The following is an 18,333-nucleotide window of genomic DNA, read 5'->3' as shown; positions in this document are numbered from 1 at the left end:
TTTTTTTGGACTTCATATACCTATAGCTCATTACAAGTATTTAAATTTATCTGGAAAAATAAGTCATGGAAAAATTAATTTCAGCATGAAGATGGGTCTATCTTTCTACTCTATCTCTTTCTGCTGAACTCCTCTCTAGCCACTTTCCCCCAGTCTACAGTTGTGCCTAGCTTTTCTTCATCCCAGGTACGGTCTGGTGTCTCTCTTTTTTGAACTTCATACGGTTGCTGCCTTCTCAATGTTTCAGACTGTCTAGATCTCTGCAGTGATACCCATCCCTCCAGAGAGTAAACAGCACCTCTTAGCTTAGTACTTTTAGCAAATCTGCTTAGGATGCATTCAAGTCCTGTTTCCAAATGGAGATGAGATCTGGCATGAAGGATTTTGATGGTTGGACTTGATTATCTTACAGGTCTTTTCCAGTCAAGATGATTCTGCAATCTATTTAAAAAAAAAATAAAACAACCCACACACAAAATCAAAATTTTCTACTTGAAGACCTGATTGTTAAAAGAAATGCACGCTCATATTTAAGTCTGAATGAAGCAGGCACAGTTGTGCAAAACTGTTGTAATTCCTTTTGTTTGCTAGAAAACTCAGTCTTAGAGGAATAGCTTTTGATTTAAACAAAGCACAAGACCACTGTGAACATCAGGAATCATAATAGCAAGGTGAATACCAACCATAAATTCTCATCTTCCAGAGTTGAAGATTTTCTGCAACAGTTTCACCAGCAAACAATGGGATTAAGAAATTAAGTTTAAAAATGACGCATATCTTTTGAATATTAAGTCTTTTCACTAGATCTGTGTAACTTTCTTTTCCTTTTCTTTTCCTTTTTCTTTTCCTTTTTCTTTTCTTTTTCTTTTCTTTTTTTTCTTTTTCTTTTTTTCTTTTTCTTTTTTTTTTCTTTTCCTTTTCCTTTTTGTAGGAGGGCTATGAGTTTGCAGGCTACTGAAATTGTGCTATTTTAAATGTAGCCATATCAGGAAGCATAGCATTTAACTGTATAGTTTCACCTGTCTTGTCTTTACACTCAAACACAGTTTAAAAAGGGCAAGTTGCTGTTTCCATCCAAGTTACTTGATAGGATTGCACTGACTGCCTAGTGCAAATCTCTGGAAATTATCTGTACTGCTTTGTTTAAAATAAAAACAGTTTCCCTAGTATGTAATTTCTTTCCATATGCAAATATAATAAAAATATTTTTTTCTAAAAGTCTGTTTTTAAATATTAAATTTGTTTATTTAAATCTATTTCGTAAAAATACATTTTCTAATTGAAGTAATATGCTGGGTTGTTTTTTTTTTTTCAATTTTATGTTGAAAATTCATACAACTGAAACTGAAAATGTTTTTGGCCTTAAAGATATCTCATTAAGAACGGAAAGTCTAATTTTCAAAATTCTGTCAAATTGACCTGCTAATAATTTTTAAAGATGAAGAAGTACTGAAAAGGGATAGTAAGTAACGTTCAATTCAGTACAACACTAGTAAGGATAGCATACCACATTAAAAGCCTTAAGAAGGAGAATATCCCATGGGCACAACAGTGTTTTGGAAATGGGGATCTTTCATCGTAATGTAGATGTGGACAAAGTCTGGGTAGGAACATAGCTTATTCTGTTGATAAGAAGATAAAAAGAAATGACATACACAAAGAGCTGGAAATAGAACCCTATAGAAGGTCCAAGGGACCTTGTAATGGTATTTAAAGTGTCTAAAATCACAGACTAATGAAATGGAGGAGTTTGACCTCCAAATTACTTTGCATTATTTTATTGATAAAACTGAATGTCGATGAAACTAATATATTGATAAAACTGAACATTTTAGATTTTGTCTGTGACCTTTAAAAATTAGTTTTAACATTATTTTGAATATTTTGTAAAAGTAGAATGTCAGAACCACTCTGCAATCTTTGCATACTTCTCTTTCAACAGTCATGTAAAATCTAATCACCACCAAAAAGCATTGCTAATTAATAATGCATTAAAAGTCTCTATCAGCATGAATTAATTTCTCATTGTAACTTTTTTAAAACTTTTCATGATCCTTCATAGTCATGATCAATATGTATTTGTTTCAATTATCAAAATATTACTACAATTAGGGTAATACTACAATTAGACATAATTTTTTAACCCTAATTCAAAACCTTTTGCTGATTTTTTTTGGACGAATCTTTCACATCTTGAGAATCATGTTCTGTATACTTGCTGTATTTACTCACATCAAATACAACATTTTTAAATCCATAGAATAAATGTGTCATAGATCTAGACTATTTTTTAATAACTTCTACAAAAAGATTTGTAAAACATAGTAATATATATTTATTTATAACCTGTGGATTTCTGCTGTGATTTCTTTTTAAAGCCAAAGTTTTTACTTTTTTTTTTTTTAATTTAGGCTGTACAACTTCTGTAAACCTTTTTAATAAATATTATTTAAAACCAAGTTTCTGATGAAGATATCTTTTCTCTAAATTATTATTTTCTGATATGCACTACAGATACGTCTGTTTCTATACTTTCAGAAATGTGTCATTAAAATGAACTATGCTGTGCCTGATATGGAATGTTCATCATTAAAAGGTTCTTTGTCATCCATATTGATATACTCACTATTAGTCTTTGTTGGAAGCTCATTCTAAGTAGTGTGACAGGAACTCATGTTAAGAAGCACATTTTTAAAATGATGTGCAAGATATTAAAGTTGTAACAGAGTTCAAAACACTCATACAATTTCAACATGCTCTACAACTTTACTTACAACAGGCAACATCTGGCTTCTGCTGGTTTGATAATTATTTCATATTCCTGAGTCAAAGTGAGGTTAATGTGAAGTTTGACTCTGCTGACTCCTCAGCTAAGCTATTTCATCAATTAACAGGGTTATCTATCACATATGCATCATCACTCAAAGGTGTACAGTGTGTCCTACTTTAAAGAGCACATCAATTTTTTTTTTGTGGCACTAGTCATAGGCAGGGAAGAAATACTCAAAATGCCTTATCCTCATTTGTGATGATGTTGAACATGCTTTGGAGACAGATATTCACCATGGCAGGAGTCTCCTCAGTTCCTTAACTGCTTGAAGGATTATTCCATTCCATTTTGACAAGTTCTTTTTGAAGTCTCTGTATCCAGTGGTAGGCCAAAACATATCCAGAACTTTTAAGCCCCATGTTAAATATCCATCTCAGTTCACTGTGTTGAGACCTGCCTACAGCTGCCTACTCAGCAGGAATTCTTTCAGGGCTGTCTTTATTAATGGCTTCAAGAACTGTGCAGAGATAAATACAGAGCAAGGGCATGACCTAGCTTTTTCAAGCTGTGCTGCCATACTTTTTATGTATGTCGTTTCCAAGTGGGAGAAAAATATTTCTAGTTCTTTCCTTGTCACAAAGTAGGCAGACAGCACCTGCAGTTTTCTGAAACCGTCTATGTTACATCATTCTGTTTTATCAATGTGCACCACTTAAATGCCATGCATTCTAGGGTGCAGAATCATCATTAGTGATATGACTTCGCTGATGATAGAAAAGTATGAATGACATTTTTCATAGTCTAAATCAGTCGAAATTAGGAGTGGAGTTTGTGAGATGAAGAACAGCTATGAAGACAGAATACAAACATGAGGCCCTAGCTATAGATATATCCCTTTCTTCAGGGCTTGGATCACTTAAAAAAAAACATATCCAAACAAATCATCTCAAGACACAGTTATCATTGTCATACCTAGTGAAATCAAGACACATTTAACATTGCTCTCACTTCAACCATCTGAGAAGAGAGATTTGCCCTAGCTTTCCACCAGTTTTTCATATTTTTTAGTCATCTTAATGATGAAGAAGACATTGGTACAGTGCATGCTGGAATTACATTCCTATTCTGGCTCACGGACAGTCAATCAACTTTTAAAAGAAAATATCCTCAGTAAATCCCATCTGGCAAAACTTACCTAATCAATCCTTCTGACTTAAAAATCAAAAACAGTTTTATATTCATGATAGCCATCATATAACAAATAATTGAACAAAGAATTCATGGTTAAGGAGAGATGAACACAAATTCTGAATAATTTTCAAAAAGAACTGGAAGTTTTGATTAGATAGAAACAGTGAAGGATTCTTTTAAAAAATAATCCATATACTTAAAGCCTAAAGTACACTGAGAAAAAAATGTTTAGTTTTCAGAAAGTAAAGCTAAGTTAATTACTTCCAAAAATAATGTGTCTTTGGAACAATTACCATAACAAAAATAGGAAAAATATACAAATGGATTTAATGGTTTCTCATCAATTTTAAATCTTTTAAAAAACTTAATTTTTTTGTCAAAATGAAGTTATATTCTTCACATGAAAACTGCTACATAACATAGAATGACAGAGTTGCAGGGTTTGGAAGGGACCTCAATAAATTGAGTCCAACCCCCCTACTAAAGCAAGTTTCCTACAGCAGGTCGCACAGGTTGGAGTCCAGATGGGTCTCGAGTATCTCCAAAGAAGGAGACTCCACACTCTCTCTGGATAACCTGTTCCAGTGCTCCATCATCCTTACCATAAATAAGTTCTTCTGCACTGCTAACTAGGTCCCTGGGAGGCTTCAAGTTTCTTCTCTTGAAGTCCAGGGTGGAAACTCTGCAGACCTTTTTTCTCCTTGCACCAAAAATGTTGAACTCAATGGATTCATGATCACTGTGGCCAGGAGAGTCACCTGTCATCACTTCTTCAGTAAGGCCTTCTATGTTCTCAAACAACAGGTCCAGGAGGTTCCTTTCCTAGTTGGCTCACTCAGCACTTGTGACAGGAAATTGTCTTCAACATGCTCCAGGAATTTCCCATACATACAATGTTCTCTCTTATCCTGTAATTACTAACTTCAGAACACATGAGTAACTGTAGAATACTCTTTCTGGCACAATAGTAGATTAAATGTCTAGTGCTCTTAGCGGTAGCCATATACAAAAGTATATTTTTCTGCATTGTTTTTAAACAGATGAATTAGATAAATGAAAGAATATGTTTAAATAACAAAAGAATAATTTTCTCATACACAAATGTCACAAATGATTATTTAACCTAGATTTAAATACCATAGAATTTAATGAGATTGTTTCAAATCCTTCTTAACCACAGATTCTGTGTTCTATCTACTTTGATGACAGATTTGCAGTCTTGGTCCCCTAAAAATGAAATTAGATTTCTATATGGAGATATCCAGAATAAAGGCTCTGTGAAAGTGAACAGTTTCACAAAAGATTCTACTTCATAAACTTATCTCAGTTTTACTCCCTATTTGTTATAATTTCTACTGCAATCTATATATAGTGGCAAATGGAGATCAAGTTTCCATGAGTAAAACAAAAGAAAAAAAGTGGAGAAGCCCTACAACATTGCTTTTCTTTTCTTTTCTTTTTTTTTTTTATTAAATTTGAGAGAAGTAGGTTGTGCTTTTCTTTAAGAAGGCCTCCATGGGGGCTTTCAGATAACGTCCAGAAAGGTGCTGTAGCATTTCAATTGACAAGAGAACAATTTTAAAAGATGTGTGCAAATATTCAATGATAAAATATCACTTTGAAGTGATTTCAAGATAATTACAGAACAAGCAAGTGCTACAAGATAGGAAGGATTGAATACCAGACAGAAAGTGGTAGAATGTATTTTAGAAATCTCTGACATAAATAACATTCTGAATCAAATTAACCAGAAAAATCAATACATAATACTACATCAAGATAATTAAGAATATATTATAGACTTCTACAACATATCCTCTATGACAGTGGATCAGTGTGCTAGACAATGAAGGCTACTTGAGCCGTCAGGAAAATAATTTCATCCAGTGCCTGATACATATATATATATATTCAGAAAAGTAAAGGGAAATCTTATAGGTAGCATTTCCCCTTAAGGGAAAATCAAGAACTCTACAGTGATAGATATACCCAAGACACAAATACAGTGAACAAACCCTGCTAATGATACTAGTCAGAAATGTAAATGAAAAGTTATCGTAAAATAAAGAAGAATAATTTGAAGCTTTTAATTAAATGAAATTTAGAAACTATTCTGAGAATATTCATTGAGAAATGATAAATTGTCAAATACATAAGGATACATATGGAGAGTAAAATAGTGATGACTCAAGTTAAATAATAAAAGTAATCATCTATAATTATGTAGGAAAACTTTTGAGCAAATGAGGACTGTAGAAACTTTGTCAATATTCATCACAATACTTTTTCCAGTATTTCAGGGAAATCTGCCCTGAACTATTTTCTTGTGCAAAATTCTTCAGCTACAGTAGTGATTTCTCTTCCTAAGCATAGCCTGAACAAGGTGTGCCAAAAGACACTGCTTCTCTGTCCTTGGAGAACCCTTTATTACCTCTGCCAGTTGTATGTTACCTACTAGTACTGCCTGCATTTAATTGTATGGCTTTTGCTTTCTCTTTTGCTTTCACATAAGTTCAACATATAGGTATATCAACTTTGCTTTTGCTAACTGTGGATATAGATAAGATAAGTATTTGCTGAGATCTATATCCTGCCAAGGATGACAAAATATCTACAGCACTGCCCAGTTTGCTCTGCAGAGCTGCAAATGCAAATCCTGAGGAAAAGGTCAGAGGCTATGAAAAATTGTGTTGCTAAAGGAGTGCTCTAACTTTTTGCAAGGCACCAGTAGCAGTAACAAGTCTAGCACTCCTCTAATATTTGGCTTCATAGCTCCAATGTACATTTTGCATCCTAATGTGAATCCAAAGGATCTGCAAACAAATAGGCCTTGAAAACAAACCTTATATTTCATCCAGACTTTGTCTAAAGGTATGATATCATTGGCATTTGAGAAACCTGCTTTTATTCATGTAGATGTAAAAATGGTATTCACGTCATTTAGGTAGATTTGAAGTCCACGCCATAGGCTTATTTCTTTCATCCCGCTACAACTAGAGAAAGCTTGGAAATATATCTCATCTCTAAGGGATTCACATGAATAGTAATGAAAACTAAGACAAATCTAATGTTATTTGCTTGTCATTATCAGTAGTAAATGCTTTTCTGTATAATCTTTCGTATTCCTCCAATAGTGCTTAGAAAATTTTAATTCCATATTCTCAATATTTTATCCTACAATACACGATTCTGCAAGATTTCAGCACATTTTTTTATTTTTTCTTTCAAACAATCTTCTGCAGGATCACATCCTTTTATCTTTATGGCAACATCCTTTTAAGTTTACGGCAACACATCTTTTCATTCTTAGTCTCACTTCCTAAAAGAGGAAAAAATTAAATCAAAAATTTGTATAAAGACAATATTGTCATTACAAAGAAATGCAAAAGAATAAAGTTGGTGGTGAGCTATAATGATACTAGTTCCTGATACAAAGGCAGTATTGACATTGATATGAAGCATCACTCTATCAAATTTTACAGGAAATTAATTTGCAGGGTTTGCTGGCATAAATCTCCAAAATCATGTAATGCATTAAGCGTGAATTACTAAGGACATTCCAGATGTTAGAAGTGAGGAAGTGCCTTTTGGCAGAATTGAAGTGTCTCACAAATTTTGCTAGAATAAAAGACTGGAAATTCAAAAAGCACCTAACCTAGTCTATACTTTCAAGTTCTGTAGGGTAATTGAACAATTAGTGACTTCTGATGCACGAAAGTAATTATTTTTAGTTACAGTACTTGATTCCAAAGTATTGAATTGTCATAGAATTTTATACCTGCAAGTCTCAGTCCCCAAGAACACAAGCGATACTTCCTCAAATTGATCCATAATCTGTCTTCCCAACAATTGTACTCACAGAATAACTAACTTGTTTTGACAATTACAAAGAGTCATTTAAACATGAAATATTTTATTCACAGGTTCATGCTTTAATACATCCCATAATTACTCTCTTGAAGATGTGGTCTGCAGCTTTGTTGTTAAGATAATAAAAAAGTTCTTCAAGGATAGCAAGCGTAATCATTTAGCATTAATTTAGATGGTTAGTATATTTCTTTATTCTTAGATATGGAAATAAGTCTGCTTTCTCCTAACAGCCAATAGCCATCTTATGAAGGGTGATTCATCTCACCTATCTTGAACACCAGTTTTGGAATGAGATGAGCTATCTTCTGGAAATGCTTTTTATTCTCCCCTGAGCACCAGATTGAGGGAACACTAATGATCACTTGTCCTGCCTTGGACATCTAATATTGAAACTCCTGAATCTAAGAAGTTAAAACCTGAAGTCTAAAGCAGTCTAAAACCTATTTTGTGCTATACATGCAGGGTACAAAGCCTCTTTCAAACAATAATTCCTCATAATCCAGTCCATAAGGGATTCTGATGAGCCTGACGTCCCATTGCAGTGATCCCACATCTCCTTATAGCTGAAGTTTTTTTCCTCAGGGACTTTTTCAGTTTGACAGTATCTCTTAAAACCCGATTTATTTGGATCCAAAGACTTGTAATATTGAATGAAAATAAAAATTACACTTTTTTTTACTATTTTATTTATTTTTGCTAGCTTCCAGTAATGAGGACTCCACTAATCATCCTTTTAAAGATCGAAAAAACTCTTCAGACTTCTTTATGAGCCATGAAGAAACATAAACCAATACAATATTCTTTTTCCCTGGAGATAATTTTTAAAATGTGGCTATAGGAATCTTTTATGACTGAACCATCTCAAAATTGAAATAATTTATCTTTAGAGCTATCAAGTCTCATGGCTTAAAAGAAGAAAAAGCAGTAAATACTATGCTTTTACCTAAGGTGATACGATACATCACCTGGTGAAGCACTTGAAGCTAAACTCAAAGCAAAGCTATTGTGCTTTATCCTCACTGTCTTTTTACCCTAGAAAGACTAATTTGTATTAGATGGAGTGAGATAAAACAAGCTTAAAAATGAACAGCTTTCCGAACGTCAAAATCACATAGTCACAGGGCAGTTTTAGGGGTTGTAAGATTTGTGGTGGAAGAAGGGTGGTGGAACATCAGAGGCATCCACCCTGAGGATATGATGCAAAATTCTTTAGGAAGACAGTGAGAACCCTCAGTGAAAGCAGATCATTTTCTTCCATAGGATGTTGTTGGATAGTGTGAAAATTATTTGCCAAAATCAGAAGCATCTGCACTGGGGCTATTAAAATAGTCTTTCGTTATTTTAGAATCCTGCTAAATTTAATCCTTATCCGTTTGTGCTTCCAGGAGGAAAATTCAGCAGTCAGGTATTGAAATTGTTAAACACTCCTTGAAGGACAGAATTATGAATTCTTGGCTCATTCATTCCTTCAAGGATGAACAAATGCAGAAACTAACGCAAAGAGTTTTATACAACACATCCCAGCCTGTTATGAATGCACTAAAATGTGTAAAATAATTCCTAATCAGGGAAAATAGAGTGTAATAGGAGAAATGCAGCCTTTCTAGCTTGACATACTGTTCCCATTAAATGATGCTTACTCACTCATGCTCAGGTAAATTACATCAAAGCAAAATTTGCTGTGAGGGATTTGGTAAATTCAGCAAACTAATACTATATACTATACAAGCAAGTTCATCAGCTGTTGAGAAGTTATAAATAAGCAGAATTTTTTTGCATATCTCAGCCATGAAATCACACAGCTGCAACTGGCCATAACTCTGAATAGCATTACAAGAAAAGAAATACCAAATACACAGAAGGGAATTGGAAAGATTCAGCCAACAGAGTCATTGAATGGTGTGCATGACTAAACCCCCGCTAAATAAGGTAAGTCACATCTTCTGAAACAGAAACTCTAATCTCATTAAGCAAGTATAAAACTGTCCCAAATGATGGAAAACTACTTTGTACTCCACCTAATAACGCAACTGGAAACCACTTTGAAGGAAAATTGAGGCAAAAGCTTCTGTACAAATCAGTGAGACTGCAAACAAACAAAGCATTAAAGTAAAATTGCCCAAAAGAAGACAACAATAAGAATCTGTAATACCCTGAGCAGAACACAAGAAGGCACTTAAAGAGGCAATCAGAACTAATGGTGACATTAACTCGGTAAAGGAATATACAAAGAAAGAATCCCTGAAGCAATCTACACTCAATGAGTATGGCATTGGGAAGCTGTATTTGAAAATATTAACACCCCATTACTGTGGAATGAGGACAATGAGCAGAAACTTTATAAAAGCAAGACATGAAATTTGACTGTTGAACTGTAATGAGTACCCGCAGGATAAAAGTTCAGAGGAAGACACAAAACTGAGAACAAATTGAGATCACTTTTTCTTGGCATTGTCAGTTAACTTGGAAGTAAAGCTGAGGAAAAAAGTAACTTCTCAAATTTGTTCTCTGATTTTTTTCTGTTTATATATTTATAATTTTATTTTGTGTGTGCTTATACATATACATAATTATATATATTTATATATTTATGCATATTTACATATTTTGTATGTATACATCTGATCTTCAGACAACTGTAGTTCTTTGAACACTCATTTCTATCATCACTTCCAAGTGATAAGTGAACGTTCATATTTTTGAAGTGGTAAAAGTGGTGAAGGCAGGCACTGTATTTAAAAAAAAAAAATTGCAGTAAATTTTGGAGCTAATCTGTTTTGACAACTATCCTATTTGTATTAGGAGTACATGGTAATAATTAAGTTAGCTTCATTACTGAGATACTTTTTTTCTTTTTGAGTATCTCACATGCTCTGAGGACTACAATTTGATGTTTATTCCTTTAAAGTACATATAAATTCATGCAGTTCAGCAACTGAAGGCAGGTGGAGACTGTAAGGCAGAGTACTAAAAATGCGTCAATAGATGTCTGCTTTCCAAATCTTTTATCCACACCAAGAAGTATAGAATGCCTTTGAACATCTACTGTTTGCAGTGAAGTTCCTGTCTGTCCCAGCATGTTCAATTACTGTCTATTCTCTACATGACAGGGATTCCTAAGTTTACTCGTACTAACTAAAAAAGCATGATAGAATGTGTAACAACATAGCTTCTTAACACTATGCTCAGTTTGAGCTAAAAATAAATACCTTCATAAAAAATATAGATTAGTAAGGCACTGATTTTAATGCCTCACGATGTTGTCATTTGGTTAGAATTTTAGATTTTACTGTAATAGTTTTTTCTTTTTTTATCTGTAATAGTTCTCCTCGCCACAGAACAAATGACATGCCCCTTTGAAAATGATTCCTTTCAGAAACATTAAGTACATCAGAATGTACTTAAAAGAGTACCTGTTTGCTTCTCACTCATTCCATGAAGTTTCACAGGCATTCTAACATCTATACCAGTTTTAGGGCTTGATAGGAGAGAACAGTTTTCCATGCAGGCCTATTCTTTTGAGTACTTCTATAAAATGACTGTTCTTTCAGTGTTCATTTCTGTCACCATAGGCATATGGTTGATGTGATGCTGTAAATCTTAAAAATAAAAGTCCTTCAAATCAGGGAAATACCATCTGTTAGATCCTCATCAAGTTTAAATATTGATACGTCGGTGGAGTTTTGTATTTCTTGTTTTTCTTTTATATACAGTCAGGATTTGTCTTTCAAATTTGCTAACATCTCCAGCATAAATACCAATGTTCTTCAGTTTAAGGTGAGGGGTAGAAAGAGAGGTTAGTCAGGCAACACCTTATCGCACATGAGTACTTTGTATCAGAGAGATGTTATTAGATAAACCAGTCACCTAGCTGCATCACACCTTCGGATTTAGTCCAATAAGTAAATCTCCTGAGGAACTAGCAAGATGCTATGGAAAAAGAAAAACATATTTTTTTTCTTTCATACTGTGCACAATTATTTGTATTTTTTTCTGACTGTAACATTCCTCACTCTAGTTTGATGCTAGTTATGCATACTGGTAGGTAGAGATGAGGGAATTTGTCTTGCAGTTCTGGCACATATTTTTCTTGAAGTCAATTAAAAGACACTTAAACACAGAACAGTAAGTTTTACAAAAATAAGATCTGTAAAAACCTTACTCTGTATTGCTCCTTCTTAAAGTTAGCAGCTGATAGTTTGAATTACTATCAGTAAACTACTATTACTACATTCACTTTGTTGTAATAAATCTCTACTCAGTCTTTCTGTGCACATATATCCTACATTTCATTTTCCAGTTTACATTTCTAATGCTACATGCTCTCCACTTTTTTTGACCTAATGACAACAGATTGAATGAGGAAGAACAAAGGAACTGTGAAAATAATTTTACAATTGCAAACAAAACTTGAGTCCATCTGTAGTCCATTTTTAAATTTCATTTGCGAATTTTATCTCTAGTCTTAAATTGTATTGAAGTTCAACCTTCTAACCTATAAACCATCAAAACCTTTGATCTCCTCTTCTTTTTCACTTGTTCTTTTTTCAAGTTCCTCTTTGCCTTACCCATCCTAATCTTCTTTCTTGATTCTGAACTCTCCAAGATCCACAGAAGCTTTATCTGAGCCTATTAATGCAGTAATTATGCAGATATTCTAATGGCTTGGAGTACCCCACTCTGTTAACACTGCATACATTTGCCTTTCAGCAGAGCAGCAGGTCTTTTTTGATACTCTGAAATTGAGTTGTAGTCTTAATAAATGACTCACATGAATGACAACAGTTTAAAGAAGACTTCACTGATGCCTGCTTAACTGACAGCATGCTAATATGAGATAGCATGTAATCTTCAGCACTGGTTTTCACTGCTATTAGGAGACAACATTTTATACAGTAAGTGGACTATTTTTCTTCTAAGCATTGCAAGATTTTGGCCCATTTAAAAGCAGCTTTCCACACTTGGTATTTGCATTCTCTTCCAGGTTTCTGTGGATCAGAAATACTCAACAAATTTTCTGGAAAATGGTCCAATTTTTTAATTGATTTGTATACTGATATCCCACTGCCCTCATGGTAAGCAAAAACAAAATCAGTATCTAATGGTAGAACTGCTTTAAAGGATTGTCACTATATGTGCGTTTAATGTCCATTGCAGACAATATTACAGTATCAGAAGCAGCACAGTCCCATTGTTATAGATTCTCTGGATATACAGCATAGATTAGATGCTTCAGAGAAAACCAAGCAAACAAATAGTTAAAAAAAAAAAGGAACTCAACTAGCACTCTGCTCATTAAAGTGTAAGTTAAATTCTATTCTGACTTTCATAGAAGATTTAAGGTACTCGTTATTGAAGATCTGAAGACACTGACAATCTAGTGCTGCTGTTAACTCTGCTATAGAAGGAGTTATGCAAGCACTGTCTCCACCTCAATCATTTCCTCAGCTGCATCAAATTACCTGTAAAAGCCATTTTCAGAGCTTTCAGAAAAAAACATTATATATATAACATTAAGACTTAGAAGTCATAGAAACGTGAATGATGTATGAGTGAACTGCAGCACTGATAAATACAACTGCAGTTAGAAACTGTTTTAGATAGGATGTCTCTCTCTTTCTGGTGCCAATGAAATCAAGATGTTTGACAACTCGTTAGTTGACGGCCAGGATTGGCTATTACAGGGTCAGTGACAGGGGCAATGAGATGGGATAGCCTTAGGTTAACTGTCTGGCTTCATTTTTCAAATACTAAAATGTCAAAAATGGTATTTTCATGTCTATGTAATTTTAATAAAATATTACAGAAATAAAACAACCAAAAATTTATTTTCAAATGCAACATTTCAATATTTCTGTAAAAGTTATCTTAGCAAGTATCTCAGCAAAACATTGTATTTCTTAAAAAAAGGTTATTACTTCAGTAAACAATAAGTGTTGTGACCAAACCACAGATTATCCAGGTGACTCAGATCCTAAAAAAATAACAGACCACTAGATGTGTTTGTTTTTTTATGTATCCTGAGGAACAACATTCACTGAAGAGTGAACATTCACAGAAAGTATTGTTGAGGTCCCAAGATACAAATGAAAGACAATAAACACAAAATACAACAAAACTGGACTTGAAATAGAAACATAATTTGATTTAATACTGTTAAATGGAAAAACTGAAGATCCTTGCACTGATCGGAGGCAGGCTAATGCCAACCTGAATGTACAGTAGAAACACTGAATATGCAGAGCTGAAATTACAAGAAAAGTAGTAATGTCTCTGTACTGTCAAAGGGGTTAAAACAGTGTTTGGATATGGTTTATTATTTATAATTAGGAATGTGAGAGATTTTGTAATAAATAGAATAGTCTTTTGGCTAATATGTCCTGATGAGGACCTCATCAAACTTCACCTGCTATTGTTTTGACAAAATGATTTGTCTATTAAAGTTATACCTATATAAAGTTTAACTTTCTTAAGTATTTCTAGATTTCTAGAGGTGCTTTGTTGAGGGATTGCTGAACCTGTATGTTAAAATCCTAGGATCTTTAATTCAAGTCTGGAAGGTAATCTTTTAAACATAAAAATAAAGCGTTGCCAGAAATGAAGAAGAAATTTGTTGCTGGTTATTATGCGCTTGGGAAGAGTAAAGCCTCTGAGAGTGAAATAATTTTCTGTTTCATGAAAGTAGAACAGAGCTCCGTAAATGATAAATGGAGGGACAGGAATGAGGAAGAAGAAGCATTAGCAAGGGAATCTCAGCTACAGTTCAATGAGGGCATCACTTCATTTTAAACTGCATGCCTATTTCAGTGCTGACAATATAAAGCATTGATAGTTAAGATGCCTCCCCTGACACCCCCAAAAAAGATTTTTTTTAAGTGCTTTGTTTTACTTAGTCATTTATTTTTATTTTTATTTTTTGCTATGAAGTCCATTGTTAATGAACCTGATAAAATATTAGTCTAGATTTTTGTTTTTTTGTTTCTTTCACTTGCTGTTTCTGCTTCTGTTTTTCAGAACAGCTACGCCTAGAATTGGAAGCTTCTCTACTCATGTCTCAGAATGTTTATTGACCTTCTTGAAGAAGATCTCAATTGGCATCTCATTTTGTTTTTCACTTCCAGAGTTCAGATTGGCACATTTTAAGAGGACAAGTGATATGATAGAGTGACGTAAAATGAAAAGCATGTTACAACATTATACTGAGCTTTGTCTCATTCACAGGAAATGCAAAATGATAACTTTATAATTTTTCTATTATGGAAATGGTTTAAAGAAAGTGTCTCCTTATGAGGTGGTATGCAGCACAGATAATATTGCAAAACCAAATTCACAGAGTGTCTTGTCCTCATCCTAATTCGTTTACTAAGGGAAAAATAAAAAAGAAGAATTGACATCAATAAATTTATATATATCCTCTAGAAAATAGCTTTACATATCCAGGTGAAAAGATAAGAACATTAAGCACTAACTATGCTGATTTCGTGGTGTGAATTTTCTCTCTGATCCCAGCCAAAACAGTGGGTTTTGCATACTGTTTTCATTTACATGTAGGAATTTGTGACAATAAAGCCAAGTAACAAATATCTGTAGCCACAAACGGTCAAATAATTAGGAAAAATTTCCTTATCTTTTTTTTACAGCCTTTAGCAATCATGCTACTCACAAATCCCTTCTTATCTTGGCTCTTATCACAATGCATTGAGCTGTGCTGGAGCCTGATCTGTTCTTGTTTTGTTTCCCCATCTTCCCCTGCCTCTACCTTTCATGCTCTCTGTTCTAAAACAACACTTACTAAAGTCTCCAAAGCCTATCGGTAACATTTTCAAGCAGTCTTGAATTTCATTTAAGAATAGAAATGTTCTCGAACTTTTCTCACCTGAAACCGAGAACATCAGGTAAGCTTAACATGCATAGTAATACATATGTAGCATTTCCAAGTAACACAGCGTTATGCATAACTGTGGCAGGTTGGCCTTGGCTGCTCTCCCACTCCTCAAAGGGGCATGGAGAGAAAATAGGAGAGAAGGACAGGGGGATCACTTACTGATTACTGTCATGAGCATCAGTCCTCTGCCAAGATGCACAAAGGCTGCAGGTTACACACTGGCCATAACAGTTCCTCTCAGTTGCTCTTTTCTCCTGCTCCAGCATAGGTCCTTCCCATAGGCCACAGTGTTTTGTGATTTACCCACCCCAGTGTGGGCTCCTCAATGAGATACATGGGGACAAAATGCTTTTTCAGTGGGCTTGCAGGGGAATCTACTCAGGTACCTGCAGTACGTCCCCCTTCTCTTCACTCCTTGGGTCTCACAGTGCCATTTCTCATACTTTTTTTCCTCAGCTCCTCACTGCTGGGCAACGTTTTGCCCTCTCTTAGCCAGGCTCTCCAATAAGCACTCCCAGACTGGCTGTCGGGCCTGGCCATGCCTTTTAGGATGGCCTTTGGAGCCGGCTATGTTTGCCACAGAGCAGCCATGGGCTCGCCTCATAGAGAAAGCTGGCAGCTCTCTGCCACTGCATAGGCACCTGCAACTAATATGCTAACATATGTTTTATTGTTCTAAAAATATAATGTTGAATATTATTTGGTGATACAGGACTTAAAACCTTTAGCTTTTCATTTTGGCTGCCCAACTACATTTTATTTATATAATATAATAGAATCATAGAATGGCTTGAGTTGGAAGGGACCTCAACGATCATCAAGTTCAAACTCCCCTGCCACAGGCAGGGCTAACAACCTCCAGATCTGGTACTAGACCAGGCTGCCCAGGGTCCCACCCAACCTGGTTTTGGACACCTCCTGGGATGGAGCATCCTCAGCCTCTCTGAGCAAGCCTGTCCCAGCATCTCACCACTCTCTGGAAAGGACTTCCTCCTGATATCCAGACTAAACCTTCCTTCTCTGAGCTTAAAACCATTCCCTCTTGTCTTATCACTGTCTACCCCTTGTAGAAAGTTGATTCCTCTCCTTTTTATAATCCTCTTTTAAATACTGGAAGGCTGCAACGAGGTCTCCTTGCAGCCTTCTCCAGGCTGAACCAGTCCAGCTCCCTCAATCTTTCTTCATAGGAGAGGTGCTCCAGCCCTCTGATCATCTTTGTGGCCCTCTTCTGTATGTTGTTTTTTATTTTCTTCCATCATCTAAACTTTTCAATGTAAGAAATAACTGTTATTTCAGTTCAGTTGGAACGTATTATGGGAAACTTATTTCTTGTGGTCTTTAGCCAGAATTGTTTAAGTCAAGTCAGAGAATTCAGCAACAAAGAGAAATACAATTGTTTTTTTCTTCTTGCTTTAAGATATATTTTGGCTATCAGAAGGTACTGATTTTCTTCAGATAATAACACAACGCATGAGGACCAGCATTTACTCTCCCAGAGCAATGGATTTTCAGTCTGGTGACAGCCAAAGCTGAGTTGTCAGCTCAAAACACATCCCCAACAACATAGTCAGTTCCATTTCAATAAAATAAGCACTAATTATCAGGCACTCAGAAGAGCTAAATTGTGTTTCACTGATCACCTTCTTCCTGTTTGCAGACTTGGTGGCCTGGAGGCATAAGCACAAGGGGAGGCAGGCTGTGAGAGAAAGATGGACTGGATGATGCAACAAGACAGAAACTCATCTTCCCCCAAGCTAGATGAATCTATTAACATTTGTTTCATTTCCATATGTCTTCTACAAAATTTTTCTACAATTTCCCATACCAGAGCTGCTTGCAATAACTTGACATTTCACTTGTGAGGCCCTGTAACCTACCCTGGGCAAGTCCTCTCTCTGTCTTTCTGGCTATCCATATTTTTCAGCAGCTGGCTTCTTTTGTATGCTGTTCAATCTTTCCTACCAGCAGACTTTTCACTACAGGGACACTTGCCAAGATCAGCATCTGGTGGATTTCTGCTATCTGTCTTAATTATTGTTCTTTTTGAGTAACAATTCTTCAGAGTCCTTCAAACATTCTAAAAAATAATCAGTACGCTGTCTTGAGGCAGGCAGAGAGCAATGATAGGAGCATTTCAGATGTAAGTTTGGTGCTGTGGAATTGAGATTCTAAAGGAGGATGCTAGGGCCATGCGTTGATGAGTCTGCTCATTCTTCCCCATGTAAACCCAGGTGATACTGAGGGAAACTACATGTGTGTGTGATGTCACCAGGGATGGGGAAGCGGGCATCTTATGTTTGCCTTCTGAGGCCTTTATGCAGTGAAAGAGATGGTTTTCAGAGAGGGCTACTAATACATTTCCCATCACAGTCCAGTGATAGTAAAACTATAAGTGTTCCTCACTGAGTGATGACTATAGATGCCATACCAACTGATGCAGAATCTGATCTAGATCCACTTCTGAACTCGTAACCATAGGAGATTTCTCTGAAGAAATTTCATAGCATCTAACCAGTAATAACATTATATCATGTGGATGCTGTATTTTTAGGTTGCATTTTTAGTACAAATTAATAATAAGGACTATTTTTTTTTTCCACAGAAATCACTGCCAGAA

The sequence above is a fragment of the Meleagris gallopavo genome, chromosome 3, assembly GCF_000146605.3.
Source record: "Meleagris gallopavo isolate NT-WF06-2002-E0010 breed Aviagen turkey brand Nicholas breeding stock chromosome 3, Turkey_5.1, whole genome shotgun sequence".
In the NCBI taxonomy this organism is placed as follows: Eukaryota; Metazoa; Chordata; class Aves; order Galliformes; family Phasianidae; genus Meleagris; species Meleagris gallopavo.
Note: the sequence above shows the minus strand (reverse complement) of the source record.